General features: G+C 37.0%; 1 long non-coding RNA gene across 1 annotated transcript in view; it reads left to right on the plus strand.

The window, feature by feature from the left end:
* The first annotated feature begins 214 nt into the window (after positions 1-214).
* Positions 215-15053, plus strand: part of LOC120853980 — a 65842-nt gene continuing 51003 nt past the window's right edge. The window contains exon 1 of the long non-coding RNA XR_005718894.1: positions 215-377. This is a non-coding gene — a long non-coding RNA (uncharacterized LOC120853980). The remainder of the gene's footprint in view (positions 378-15053) is intronic.

The following is a 15053-nucleotide window of genomic DNA, read 5'->3' on the forward strand; positions in this document are numbered from 1 at the left end:
ACTATGGTAACATATGTGGGAGACGATGTTGAGGGAATTGGACCAGAGAGGGGAGATGTGAGGCTGGTAGGGAGGACTGTATTGGCAGCACTCTTGTATGACTCATGGTTTAATATTCTGGCAAGGACACTTGGAGTTGGCCCTGATATGCTGCTGGGACGGCTCCTTGAGGCATGGACACAATGACGTGCAGTTAACTGGAGAGAGATGCTAGCACTGCCTTGGCAGAATATTAAGAAAGGGATTTGAAGGCTTGAGAAGGGAAGATTTTAGATTGGGTTTACTATATGAAAAGAGAGTACCCTCTAGCTGACTAGATTCCTCAACAGGGCCAGGAAGAAACTTCCTTCATTAAGACATCAAGAAATAAAGACCTGGTGAGTGTTTGCATTTCTGAAAAGCTTACAGGAGGTTGTTATCTCCTACTGTCAAGCCAGTGTTGACAGTAGGGGTTATTGCCATTTAACTAGGCTCTTTAGTATTAGTTGAATAAATAGGCTTCTAAAATAGAAAAGGATCAAATGACAGAATTTGTTTAATGGCAGCAAGATGTAAAATAGGCAGTAAAGTCAGAGCAACAACCAGAGAGAAACTGTGTCGATGACTGATAGAGCATTCTGTTCTTAGAAATGAAATAGAGATGCAGCTGACTAGGGCTTTGCCTAAAATGTTTACCTAAAAATAATAATAATAAAAATCCAGGGCCAACAAACAGAAGGCTGATGTCAACCATTGCAATAGAAAATTCTTATCCCTTACCAACTTCTAGAAATAACCGAGTTCCCATAGTCACAGCACATTGATTGAAGCAATGGCAAGTCCCTTGTGACTAGCAATTAAAGTGAAATAAAATGAGGTATGACTGTATAATGAAGGTTAAGTTATGGGGTCAGAATGACTACATGGCTTTTGACAAGATTTGATAAGTAAATTAAGGAAATAATATTGAGATGAACTAAGTTCAGGTGTGAGAATTTGTCACTAAAATGCTCAGTACTTCAAGTTAAACTTGGGATTTCTTTTATAGAGTTAAGCGTACTATTTATTTGTAACATAAAAACATTACCTTTGTACTTAGAATTTAATCACATTCTTTTTCATTTGATATTTATGTTTTGTTTATTCCTAGAAAAAACAACTCCTCAAAGTTGAGGAGTACGGTATATTATGATTTCTGTGCTTATGTAGGGGGAGGAACAAGCTGTCAGATATCTCTGGATTTCTCTCTCCTTTTACTGAGTTTAATCTCTTACAATTTACTTGCAAAGATAACAACCAACTAAAAATATAATGGCAAAAATTAATCATTATAGAAACGACATCAACAACAGTTATGACAATATTTCAGAATAAACAACAAAAATGGCCAAGGCCTATGTAAAAATGCTTGTAGAATTTGAGGCACAAAAGAAAACATTCCTTGAAACAAAATCCTCAATATTTCAAACACTTAAATCATCCCCAAATTATGCATTTAAGTACATCTCATTCAAGACCCCAGGTTCTTTTTTTTTCCAAAGAAAACCTAATATTATTATAAGTTTTGCCTAAAAGAATAGTGTAATCATGGCTTCCCTTGGTGACTCAGACAGTAAAAATCTGCCTGCAAGGCAGGAGACATGAGTTCAATCCTTGGGTCAGGGAGATTCCCTGGAGAAGGGAATGGCTATCCACTCCAGTATTCTTGCCTGAAGAATCCCATGGACAGAAGAACCTGGCAGGCTACAGTCCATGGGGTCACAAAGGGTCAGACACAACTGAGCAGCTATCACTCACTCACGTATATTGTGTTTAAAAAACCAAATATTTTATAGAACTTGTGCTCTTCCCTCTGACTTGGCCTCTTCACCTCATCCTGTCTAGCAAGCATTATGTTTTCCTTTCCTCATTTAGAGTTTCCTAAGAGATCAATGACTTTTACTTCAACCCGCAATGTAGCAGTCCTCCCCTGAGCCTCTGACCCCTGTCAGCACTTCTGTATCTATGTGCAATTTTAGATCAACCCTGATAGAACAAATTGGTTCACGATTCTGCTCCACAGAGTTGAGAGCTATGCCCATTCAGGTCTCACCAGGCATACCATCAAAAGGTTAAAGTGGTAGCTTGAAAGATATATTATCAGATTGAAAGCTAATGTGGTTATTTGAAAGATATATGCCAGAAATCATGTTTTATGATGAATATACTAATTTAAAAGGAGTGATCAGGAGCTTACTTATAACTAGAAATTGTTTCACAAAAATTTAGATCCACAACATCCAATACATTTTTCTATTTGTGCAGTATTTATTTGACATTTTTGCTCTAAAAATTGTCACATCTTTAAACAAGTGAACATTTGGCTATATTTGCTTTATCTTTTTTCCTTTCTTGCTTCCTATTTCTTTTCCCTAGAATCTATCCCTGATTACTTTAGTATACATGTCCTAAGTATAAAGGCATTTTTGTAGATAATTTTCAGTATTTTATCACACCTAAGACAATAATGTCAGTTAGCATTTAGTGCAATCCAAACTTTCCCAGTTTGGGGAAATATTGTTTTTCCTTCTCAAACACTTTTGTTCAGAGAAATATGGGGAAGAAATAACATTTTCTTCTTGGTGTTACCTTCTGATGTTGTCTGGAGCAGATGTCTTTCCTTCTCTCTGGTGGTTTTCATTTCTTATTTCTACACAGAATTAGGACTAGGTGACTAGAAGACAGCCATGATGTGTGTTTGTCATCTTTTGTACAGGAATATCTCTGTGTGTTAACTATCTGTGTAGGGAGACTTGAGAAAATGATGCACGATGCCTGTCCTCTGACTCAGAAGAGAGGAAAGAATCTGATTTTTATTCCTAGTGCTCTGGGCACATTTGAGTACTTATTTCAGATTTACCTTGATATAACAAACTGGTTGCACAATACCTCTCCATGGAGTTTGAATCTCATCAAACTGCCAACAATAAACATTTTATGTCTGGAGGCACTTTGGACATTTGTGGTGTTGTTCTTTATATAAATTGAGTAATATACAGCTTAACTCCTTCCCATGGCTGACTGCAATGTCTTTAAAGCTTATGTTATTTTTTGGCATCATTTTTTAGTTCAGTTCTTACTTTTAAAAGTATCATTGTCCCCCAAACTTTTCTTTCCAGATGCTTTTTAGAAATGGTGCATCTCCTCCTTGCTAGAATATCTTCCTGAAAATGATATTGATGTCTACTTTTGTGATGTGTGAATATTTATTTTCTATGTCTTTTAACAGATTTTTAAATTAAAAAAAAAAACAAAGGAGAGTAATTGGTAATTTTAGAATAGAATCATTTGGAGAAATGTCAAGGTTAATTTGCAGGGGAAATTAATGGTGAGACCATTGGACTGTGAAAAGAAAAGGAGAAAATTTGACTTGGTTAAATATTCAGCTATGACCTTGTAGAATAGCCTTTCAATTTGGCACCTGAAAGACAGACCAGTGACCCAAATTGGACTCTTCTTATAAAAATTTTCTTAGGACTAGTGGAGTTAAAGTATGATTTTCCTGAGAACCATCCTTTCCAACTTAAGGGCAAGTATGTGATTTTTAAGTAGGCCCAGCTTTGGCTCGTGCAGCAACTGAGCCTCAAATAGAACTCTCTACTTTGAGTACGGTAATAGGATTAAGTGGGAAGCTCTTAAGAGAAGCAAATAATAACAGCAGACATAAGCTTGAAATATAATGATGCACATTACATTTTAATATAATACTTTAATGATATTTGAGCTTTGGCAAAGGTATTATAGCATTTCAGCATCTGAATGGATTGTTTGTTCTCGAGTGCTGTGTTTGTTACACAAAATCTTTATAAACCTTTATTAACTTTAATACTATAACTCGGAGTTCTACTAGAAAAAAGTACCTAATTTACACAGAAAAGCGTGTGGAAAATGTGCTTCACATTTCCAAAGATCATGGCAGGACTGCAATTTGTCTTGTTATTCATGAATTCGAGATTCTACAAGCCAAAGAATGGCATCCAGCTTCACCTGAGCACACTGTTCTACAGCCTTCTGGGGATGATGGCATCTTCTCCCATGGCGTCAGCTCCTCAGAGACTACACACCATTAATTGAAACCTTTGAAGTTCTTTGCACAACATGGACTAAGGGCTTTAGAGTTTCTCTATTTTATTCAGTAAGCAGAGGTGAAGCATCTCTCTTCCTAGGTAAGAGGCTACGAAATAAAACCTCCATCATCCTCCTACTCTGCCCTTGCCATAATTGGGCACCAAAATACGTGTAATCTTAATGCATATACACAATTATAAAGGTTGGTTAATTATAGAGGTTATAATGTACACTATTAGAAATGTTCCACTCGAACATCCAGTGGCCAGCTGGCAGTTCCTTTGTGCAGCAGCTGGTTTCTGATGTCCCTTCCTCCTAGATCACTGAGTTCTCTACCTTGACTGATGCTTAAAGGAGAAGTCCCTCTCGTCCATAAAAAACTTTTCATTACACTAATCTTTCCCTAGTAGAGGGCAACATATGGGCATGGAGGTAGAACTTCTGCTGTGCCTGCTGCTTAGAAAACTTGACCTCCTTGAGCTGCTAGTCTTGCATCTGAGATTATAAATCCATTTAAACTGGCATTTGCCTGTTGCCTCAATTCTTATTTCTTGACATTGCAGGATGATCTGTGGTCCCTATCTGGGAATGTTGCTGGGAACCCACTAAATAAGGCTTCTCAGGTTGCGTGCTCTTATTTACATTCCCAGACCAGTGTTCTCTCCGTGCAAGCACCAATCTTCAGTTGTGCTAAAGATGGGAACCTTTGCTTTCTCTAATAATAGGTTTTAAATCGGGAGTAAGAGAACTTTAACTCAGTCGGTGTGGAGGGCAGAGCATACGGTGCAGTGCATAAACAAAGACCTAGAAGGCTTTTGTCAGCCTAAAATACTCCCTGCGATTGTTTGATGAAATAATAATAATTACAGCGATGGCTGACGCTTGTTACTGAAAACCTGTAATTTCTAACAGCTGTAGCACGACCATGACAGCCACCAGCACATGTAAAATAAAATGTGCATTTCTCTGAACTGAGATTGCTCATATATGCAAATACCCTTCTTATTGTACCTGCTTTATTAAACTAGTGATGTACCTGAAACACCATCAAGCTTTATACATTTTCAAAACTTTTATCTTTTGAGCTCTGAAGAAATTATGAAGCCAATGAATTATTTTTAGTAAATAAATTAATAGGGCTTGTCATAATATAGTTAGATGATATTGGTTATTCCATGGCTCAAATTATACAGACACTGCAAACCTATTATTAACAGTTATTCAATAGGCAGAATTTTTCCCTTTTCCCTAGCATTCGTACTATTAAGTGATGATAGTAGGAGAGGGGGGTTGCATAGGTAATTTTCATAATAACCAACTAGTACATTACCAACTTTGCATTTCAACTGCCATTACAGTTTATTAATGGAAAGAACATCCACAGTTCACTCGTTAAATTTTGGCAGATTTTATATTATTTAACATCATTTGCTAAATAAATACATACTAAGTACAAGGAAGACTTGGGGAAGGTAAAATCAATCAGGTGTCTACCACAAGGAACATTAATTTATTATGTTAACTTGAAATAAGAACTTTGAGACTGGAATAAACATATAACTATAGGCATTCAGAGATGACAGTTTTCCATTTGAGATAGGAAAAGCTTCCAAATGAAGAAGCTGGGACTTGTGTGATTGCAAGTGATGACAGAAATAAACCCTGGTTAGTTTAAAACAAGAAATGTGATTTGTTTTGCTGGAGTTGTTTAGGTATTTGTGGGTCAGAGTGAGGAGGAGGACAGAGCTTAGATAGAAAGTGAGCAGTATTCCGCAGAATTACAAGGAGGTGTTCAGGGCAGATAAGCCCATGGGTGGGCATAGCAGACCTTGTATTTAGCTGGTTCTGGATGATTTTAAGAGGCAGAAATACAGAGGGAGGGAGGGAATCTGGGCAAAAGAGTGGTAGGGGCAAGAGTGTGGACTTGGGAGGCTATTGGTGAGAATACACATTGTTCACTTGGGTGAGGCAATTATGTGCATATTTTCGACATCTCCAATTTAGGGAAGAATGTGAATCTGGGACAAACTAGTTCTATAGGTAAGTTTATATCAGAATATGGTTGTATTCCTGTAATTCTTTTTCCTCCAGGAGATTTTGATATTATTATATATGTAAATATAAAATTGAGGACATCAATGAAATGAATTAAATCATTCCTAGGTTGGTGTGAAATCATAAATATGTTTCAAAACAATACTGCATGCTGATTTTTTTCATAAGCAATTTGATATCCCTTCATAACTTGGATGGAGCTACTTAGCTCAACAGGGAGGAAGAGAAAAAGCACAATGTTGTGGTCTCTGGTCCTGAGAAAAAATAGTGGTTGATTAAATGCCAGTTGGTTGTAAATGATAACCAGCATAAACAGTGGGAAGTCATTATGCTTAAGCAGTGAATTCTAATTTAATCTTATGGCTTTTGAAATAAAATCCTCTTGGCCAGTCAGCAGAAGCTAAGGAATAGTGACTGAACTGACTGTTAGGACTGTTAGCTGTTTCTGGTGGCCAACTCTGATGTGACCTACCCCTGCAGCAAGTAACTGTCTATCTAGATTCTTTCCTCATTCTCCTGATGGAGTAATTTTCCTGTGTAATCATCAATGTATAGATCCTAAATTCATATAAAAGCCACACCACCAAATTTGAGTGTTTGATGTCCATATGTTTCAGTTATCTACTGTGTTGCTGTACAGAAAAATTCTTCAAAACATAGTACCTTTATATATAAGAAGTTTGTACATCAGGATTCTATCAGGGCTTAGCTGTCTGATTCTTCTGCTTCATATGGTATTATGTGGGGTCCCTTGGTGGTACCCAGTTGCTGTCTTAGACATTCTGAAGGAATCAAGACTGCTTTACTCACAGGTTTGATGTTTTGATGGTAGCAGTTGAAAGTCTGGGCTCAACTGGGCTCCTCTTTTTCTTCATGTAGCTGTAGGACCTCTTCATGTAGTCTCTTCAGTGGGATTTCAAACTTCTTACAAGGAGGCTTGGGTCTCCAAGAGATCAATGTGAGAACTGCCAGTCATCCTAAAGATTAGGTCTAAGGCTGGAATAGCGTGACTTCCACTGTGCACTTTTGGTTAAAATGGTCATAAGCCAGCCCAGATTGAAAAGGAAGGTAAATATAATTATATCTCTTGATGAGGATTTCCAAGCATCTGACTCCTTTCACGTACAAACAGAATATACTAAGGAAAGGAATCTTCCAAAAATCCCAAACTGTGAATATGTATAGTTACATGACCTTTTCAGGTCACTGGAAAATTATTACTTATGGTCAAACTATTCTTTCACCTCAGTGCACAAATGCAGTCCTGCTGAACAAGGGCTGTCTAGAGAAGATTACCACTGGCTCAAATAACATTTTAAAAAGTAGATCATTATAGATTTCTCCCTATGAAAATCTGATATACTGAACTGCTATTTCACTGGTACCTTGACCTCTGTTTTCGTGAGCACTCAGATTGTGCTTGGCTTCTAAGGCAATTCCTCCTCAACTGTTTGCTTGATATTCATGTTCTTGGCTTTTCTCAAACACTAAATTCTATAGTTTATTTGCTGAATGTTGTAGATGTGTATCCCAGGCAACAGATGCAATATACCCTGTTGTCCCGGCAGCACACAAACTTTACGTACCTCAGTGCTTCCCCTAACCCTGTTAAGGTGGTTGTTTTGGCGCTTTCTGACAGCAAGTGCGGTAACATGAAAGATGCCTTTTGGCACTGATTTGGCTTTACAGTCAGAAGACCAAGAGAGACCACCTTTCAGCATCGTGTGCTGGGCTTGTTGATCTAATCTGATCTATACAGGGGCTCATATGCAAGTTGTGTTAGGCAGGCATCTGGAACTGTCTGGCTAAATGAAAGTTATTGGAAATCAGAACACATCAGGCAAAATTAGCATAGCAGTTAAATGGCACCAATACAGGTGCAATATTGGCTGACTGCTAGAATATGTCACATGGCAACACAATCACTCAGTAAAAGAAGAAAAAGTTACATAGGAATGGTGTGAGAACAGGAAATATCATAGACGACTGATGAAGTAGTGGGCTTCCCCGGTGGCGCAGAGGGTAAAGCATCTGCCTGCAATGCAGGAGACCTGGGTTCGATCCTTGGGTTGGGAAGACCCCCTGGAGAAGGAAATGGCAACCCACTCCAGTATTCTTGCCTGGTGAATCCCATGGATGGAGGAGCCTGGTGGGCTACAGTCCACGGGGTCACAAAGAGTCGAACACGACTGAGCGACTTCACTTACTCACTAAGTAGCCATGATAGGGTCGAATTTTTTCAAGCACTTACAAAACCTACCAAGATACACTTCTAAGTATTTTGAAACATTTTGGGTCAGAAGAGGAAAGACAGAATGATAAGTGAAATGTAGTTTCTAAATTTTACTTTGGAATTTCTTTTTCTGCTTCTGTATGTACTTCAATTCAATAAGCATTTACTGGGAACCTTCCTACACTGCTAATGGGAACATAAACTGGTACAGACACTATGGAAAACAGTATGGAGGTTCCTTAAAAACTAAAAACAGAACAGTCATATGATCCAGTGATTCCACCCCTGGCTATGTATCTGGAGAATATCATATTTTGAAAAGATACATGCACTCCCAATGTTCACTGTAGCACTGTTCACAATAGCCAATACATGGAAGCAGCCTAAATGTCTATCAACAGATGAATGGATAGAGAACATGTGGTACATGCAGACAGTGGGATATTACTCAACCATTAAGAACCATGAAATAAAGCCATTTGCAGCAACATGGCTGGACCTAGAGATTACCATACTAAGTGAAGTAAATCAGACAGAGAAAGACAAATATACGATATTACTTATATATAAAATCTAAAAAACTGATACAAATGAACTTATTTACAAAACAGAAACAGACACACAGAGTTTGAAAACAAACTTCTGGTTACCAAAGGGAAAAGTGTGGGAAAGGGATAAATTAAGAGGTTAGGATTAACATATATACACCACTATATATACAATATATAATCAACAGGGACCTACTGTATAATAGCATAGGGAACTCTACTCAATACCTTGTAATCATCTATATGGGAAAAGAAACTGAAAAAGAATATATACATCTGTATATATATATACACACACACACATATACATATGTATAACTGAATCACTTTGTACACCTTCAACTAACACAACATTGTTATAGTTAACACAATATAAGATAAAAAATTAAAATAAAAAACAATAAGCATTTATTAACTTGTACCTGATGAACATGTTTTCTGTTATTTGTACATTCCATGGGATTTACTGAGACATTGCTACATACAAGGCACAGGGCCAGGAGCTAGACACTTGCTGGTGAGCAAAAGTAGGCACAGTTTCAGGCTCAGGGGAGCTTTTAGACTATTTAGGGAGATAAGTAAATAAATAGTATATAATTACAATTGAGATAAGTGCTAGTATTATTAATGGGTACCTAAATGCTCATATTTTAAAATCTCCACATTTCAGAGTGTTTACATGATAAGAGTTGATTTCTTATTCATTCTAAAGAATGAATAGCATGGTTGTTCCTATATTATACAGCAATCTAGGTAGCTCTTTATGGGCAGCAACTCAGGAACAGAAGTACCGTTCATCTTTCAGCTCAGTTCTTTTCCAGAACTTAACTTCAGTTCACATTCTGTTGTTCACAATTCAGTCACATGATCTCAAACAGGGGTGGGGACAGAAAATAGAATTTAGTTGTGTGTTCCAAGGAGAATAACTTTTAACCTACCAACTTTTAATCTACCAAAATCTGTGAATGAAAAGAACATGTGCTTTCAGATGTGATAAAGAAAACAAGTATAAGACATAATATCATCATGAAACTTACAGTTTTCTTGGTGAAATATGCTAATGAAGTATTTAAATAATACTGCAAGGCAATCTGTATTTGAATGAAATAGAGTATCAGAGGAGAAATCTTTTGCCATCATTGAATATAATCCCATTCTTTATGTTAAAAAAAATGGAAGTCCAAGTTTTTGTGCTCCAGGAACATGGGATATCTTTCCATTTGTTTATGTCTTTAATTTTTTAAAAATCAAAGTCTTATAGTTTTTATTGTATAGATTTTTCACATCCTTGGGTAAATTTATTCTTAAGTATTTTATTATCTTTTTTGCTTTTGAGAGTGAGATTGTTTTATTTCTTTTTCAGATATTTCACTGTTAGTTTATAGAACTATAATTGATTTCTGTATATTGATTTTATATTATGCAACTCAGCTGAGTTTGTTGATTAATTACAACAGTTTTCTAGTGGCGTCTTTAGGATCTTCTATATATAAGATCATATCATCTTCAAACAAAGGCAACTTTACTTCTTCCTTTCTGTGTCTTTCTTTTCTTTTTTTTTTTTGAATTTCTTTTTTTAAAATTAATTAATTTATTTATTTTTTATTTTACTTTACAATTCTGTATTGGTTTTGCCATACATTGACCATGTACACCCGTGGTGGATTCATGTCAATGTATGTCTTTATTTTCTGGATTGATGTCTCTAGCTAGGACTTCCAGTACTATGTTTAATAAGAGGAGTGATAGTGGGCACTCTTGTAAAAGTATTAAGCTGATGCAAAAGTAATAGTGGTTTCAGAGCCTGAATTTTAAATCATTATAACTAGGCTTAAACACATCTTTATTAATTAAAATAGGAACCATTACAATCAACACATTTCTGCCAATGAGAACTAAGTTTGTTTATTTGTGTAGCATAAAAATCCTTGTTTCGAGATTCTACAAACTCTTGGAAAGCATTTTTCTGTCACCTGATAGTTGTGAAAACATTTTCCCTGCAAAAGTGCTGTTGAGATGCTTGAAGAAGTGGTAGCCAGTTCGTGAGAAGTCAGGTGAATATGGTAGATGAGGCAAAACTTTGTAGTTCAGTTAATTAGTTTTGAAGCATTGGTTGTGTGCTGTGCGGTCGGGCATTGCCATGGAGAAGTGGACCCTTTCTGTTGACCAATACTTGCTGCAGGCATCGCAGTCTTCAGAGCATCTCATCTTCTTACTGAGCATTCCAGATATAATGGTTTCACCAGGATTCAGAAGGCTGTAGTGGCTCAGACTGGCTGCAGACCACCAACAGTGACCACGACCCTTTTTTTGGTGAAAGTCTGGCTTTGGGAAGTGCTTTGGAGCTTCTTCTTCGTCTAGCCTCTGAGCTGATCATTGCTGGTTGTCATATAAAATCCACTGTTCATCACACATCACAATCTGATTGAGAAATGGTCCATTGTTCTTGCACAAAGTAAGATGACACCACAATGATGATTTTTTTTTTAATTTCCAGTCAGCTCATAAGGGCCCCTACTTACTGAGCCTTTTCACCTTTCCAACTTGCTGCAAATGCCAAATGACTATAGAATGATCAATGCGGAGTTCTTGGGCAACTTGTTGTTTAGTTGTAGGAGGATCAGCTTCAGTGATGCTCTTGGCTGTTGTCAACTTCCAATGGCTGGTCACTGTGCTCCTCATCTTCAAGACTCTCTTCTCCTTTGCAAAGCTTCTTGAACCACCACTGTGCTGTATGTTCTGTAGCCTTTCCTGGGCCAAATGCATTGTTGATATTACAAGTTATCTCCGTGGCTTTACGACCATTCTGAACTTGAATAAGAAACTCACTTGAATTTGCTTTTTGTCTAATATCATTTCCATAGTCTAAAATACATACAAAATAAACAGCAAGTAATAAGACCATTAGCAAAAACCATAAACAAAGAAATGCACATTAAAACTGTGTATAACACAACTACATTTATTTAAGAATGTATTCCAATATCAAATGGCAAATTTCAACAATGAAAAACCACAATTGCTTTTACACCAACCTAGGCAATGGCACCCCACTCCAGTACTCTTGCCTGGAAAATCCCATGGATGGAGGAGCCTGGTAGGCTGCAGTCCATGGGGTCGTGAAGAGTTGGACTGAGTGACTTCACTTCCACTTTTCCCTTTCATTCATTGGAGAAGGAAATGACAACCCACCCCAGCGTTGTTGCCTGGAGAATCCCAGGGACGGGGGAGCCTGGTGGGCTGCCATCTATGGGGTTGCACAGAGTCAGACACGACTGAAGTGACTTAGCAGCAGCAGCAGCAGCAATACTTGCTTAGGTAAAATGGCTAGTAAGTATCACAACTGGGTTACATATTTTTCAGAGAAATTTGTAATGCTCAATGTTCATGTCCTTACCTACAAAATTGATTCTTTTTTCTGTTTACCAGCAGATGAGCCCACTTCTCCACTTAGAGGTGCTTATTCCCAGTGCTGAAACTTCTTTTGAGAAAGTCAATCAAAAGGGCCTGGATACTCCATCAAATTTCACTATCCACAGCTGGTAAATACTATGTGCCAGACAAACTCATGCATGAAGTCTGATCTTGCTCTATTGGTCTTTTAGTTTAGGGCCAAAACTCTTACAAATACATTTCAGACCTATCTTTCTTGGATTCTTGGCAATGTGTCATTTGGCCATGGAGGCTGACAGAATTGAGCAGTTTGTACCATCAGGTATGCTGGGAGCTGAACCTGGGTTAGCTTTAAAGTCACTCATATAGGAGAGAGTAGTAACCTTCATTGTGTATCTCTATACATTATTAAAAATCTCTTATACTGGAAAAAGTCAAAGTTTGGCCAGTTTTTTGGAGACAGTTTCTGAGATGAGAGAAGGAGTTGGAGGTAATCTAGTAGAGACTGTCAGTCACTAGACAATTTGGTACCTATGTCTTGTCCAGTCTTTCTTATATTATGTTTTCTGAAAGTGATATGAATAATATGTAATTTGCAAATCAGGGGGTTGGGGAATTGAGGGTGGGCACAGTTTTAATGTGAGTACACTTAGTGGATTGATGGGATTAGGTAGTGCCTCTCAAAATATACTTTGTAGATATTTTGTTTCCTAATCCCCTAGAGAGTCTAATGAAATGAAGATTCCTGGGCCACTTCTAGATTAAGACTAAAACTCAGGTTTTTGACTTCTGAACCTGCATGTTAAACAGAATTCCCTTTATTTTAAAGAATGACTGCTAGAGAAGGATGGAGAAAAAGCTAAACGATGGTATTGGAATATAAAGCATCAAATTACTCTTATGCATTTCTTGTGCATATTAATTTACCAAGTAAAAATTTACTTAATAATTCCAGATTTGGATCTAATAAAAGGCTATCTCTATACATGATCAGATCAAATATATTATTTATTCTTGCTTCTTTCAGACAACTAGTCAAAAAAAGTTATTTGTCTGCTATGATTGCTGTTTGCTAGAATCAGCTGTCATGGATTATGTTAGGCATGTCAGAGGCCTTGTGAGAATCAGCTGTCAGGCATGAAATAGAATTGTACAGTTGCTATGGGTCAAAGAAGAGAGTGTTTCTGCTCTTGGAATTTTGACATTGTGTCAAGGGTTGTATAACTAGTTATATTTAACAAAGTGAGGTTCCCAGAAAGTCTCACAAAAAATTCTAAAGCACTGAAATATCTCTTGACTATGAAATACTCATATTATGAGTCTAATATTGCTTATGGTAATTAGGAGATACTAAGTAAACATTTTTCATGCTAAATCCTGATCCTAAGATTTTGGAGGCTTTTAGAGAGACTCATACTTGAAATTGTGAATTGGACTTTCTTGAAATTATTATATATTCTAAGTAGATGCTACTAAGTTGATTATGTTGAATTTTTTAACTGCTAATATTAAAAACTATAGAAGGAGTTCAGTAAATTCTTTTGGATTTAATGCTCAGTTAAGAATACAGAAAGAAAAGTGAAAGTGAAAGTCACTCAGTCATGTCCGACTCTTTGCTACCCCATGGACTATACAGTCCATGGAATTATCCAGGCCAGAATACTAGAGTGGGTAGCCTTTCCCTTCTCCTTCTCCTACTGCTATATAATTTGGCAGTATTTTTATGAAGATAGTATCAGTAAGTGAAAAGTTCAATGTACATCAGTAGAGTGATATGACTACTTTTAAAAGGTTGCAAAAAAGAGGCATTTTAAGAGAAATGTACAAAGGATGGAAATTGGTCTTTGGACTCTGTATTTGGAAACTGAATATAGAGGGATGTTTTCTCTGAAGTATTCAAAAGACATTGACCACAGAGTTTCAGGAAATGTGAGAACAGGTGACTGAGATGGAGAAGGATCTAGCATTACATCATATAAGGAATGATTGACAAAGCCATAGGTTTTAATCAGAAAAAATGGGAAAAGTTTAGGGAAAATAGGCAAGGCCTTCAAATATTTGAAGAGCTGTTATACATCTGAGGGTTTATACTTATACTCTATGACTCCAAGGATGAGAAAATGAGAAAGACTCATGTAGTTTCTAAACTGTGGGAGAAGGCAAACTGCAGATTGTTCAGACAAGTAACACTGAAGACTGTGTATTGAGAACTAAAAAATCCATGTTAACAGATGGATTTGGACCACTTGGTAAAGACAACATGATACAAGGGCCAAGACAGACAAAACAGAGTGCTGAAATGTAATTTTCTTTTTTATTAGAATTGTAGAAGTTCATAAAAGTTACAAAGACATCAGACAGAAAAAAGCCTAATTAAAACTAAAGATGGAGAAGCTCTATACAGTCAACAAAAACAAGACCAGGAGCTGACTATGACTCATATCATGAACTCCTTATTACCAAATTCAGACTTAAAGTGAAGAAAGTAGGGAAAACTGCTAGACTATTCAGGTATGACCTAAATCAAATCCCTTATGATTATACAGTGGAAGTGAGAAATAGATTTAAGGGACTAGATCTGATAGATAGAGTGCCTGATGAACTATGGACTGAGGTTCATGACATTGTACAGGAGACAGGGATCAAGACCATCCCCATGGAAAAGAAATGCAAAAAAGCAAAATGGCTGTCTGGGGAGGCCTTGCAAATAGCTATGAAAAGAAGAGAGGTAAAAAGCA

The sequence above is a fragment of the Oryx dammah genome, unplaced genomic scaffold (assembly GCF_014754425.2).
Source record: "Oryx dammah isolate SB20612 unplaced genomic scaffold, SCBI_Odam_1.1 HiC_scaffold_27, whole genome shotgun sequence".
NCBI classification, from domain to species: Eukaryota; Metazoa; Chordata; class Mammalia; order Artiodactyla; family Bovidae; genus Oryx; species Oryx dammah.